Source organism: Arachis duranensis, chromosome 3, assembly GCF_000817695.3.
Source record: "Arachis duranensis cultivar V14167 chromosome 3, aradu.V14167.gnm2.J7QH, whole genome shotgun sequence".
NCBI classification, from domain to species: domain Eukaryota; kingdom Viridiplantae; phylum Streptophyta; class Magnoliopsida; order Fabales; family Fabaceae; genus Arachis; species Arachis duranensis.
In genome coordinates this window covers 111,558,695-111,559,210 of record NC_029774.3, presented here as the reverse complement: position 1 = coordinate 111,559,210, position 516 = coordinate 111,558,695, and positions in this window count along the sequence as shown.

The following is a 516-nucleotide window of genomic DNA, read 5'->3' as shown; positions in this document are numbered from 1 at the left end:
TGATGAATGTGATGATCTGTGACACTCATCATCATTCTCACCTATGAATGTGTGACTGACAACCGCCTCCGTTCTACCTTAGATTGGGTGGATATCTCTTGGATTCTTTAACTGGAATCTTCGTGGTATAAGCTGGAATTGATGGCGGCATTCAAGAGAATCCGAAAGGTCTAAACCTTGTCTGTGGTATTCTGAGTAGGATTCGATGATTGAATGACTGTGACGAGTTTCAAACTCCTGAGGGCGGGGCGTTAGTGACAGACGCAAAATAATCACTGGATTCTATTCCGGCCTGATTGAGAACCGACAGATGGATAGTCGTGCCGTGACAGGGTGCGTTGAACATTTCCACTGAGAGGATGGGAGGTAGCCACTGACAACGGTGAAACCCTTGCATACAGCTTGCTATGGAAAGGAGAAGGAAGGATTGGATGAAGACAGTAGGAAAGCAGAGAGACGGAAGGAACACAGCATCTCCATACGCTTATCTGAAATTCCCACTAATGAATTGCATAA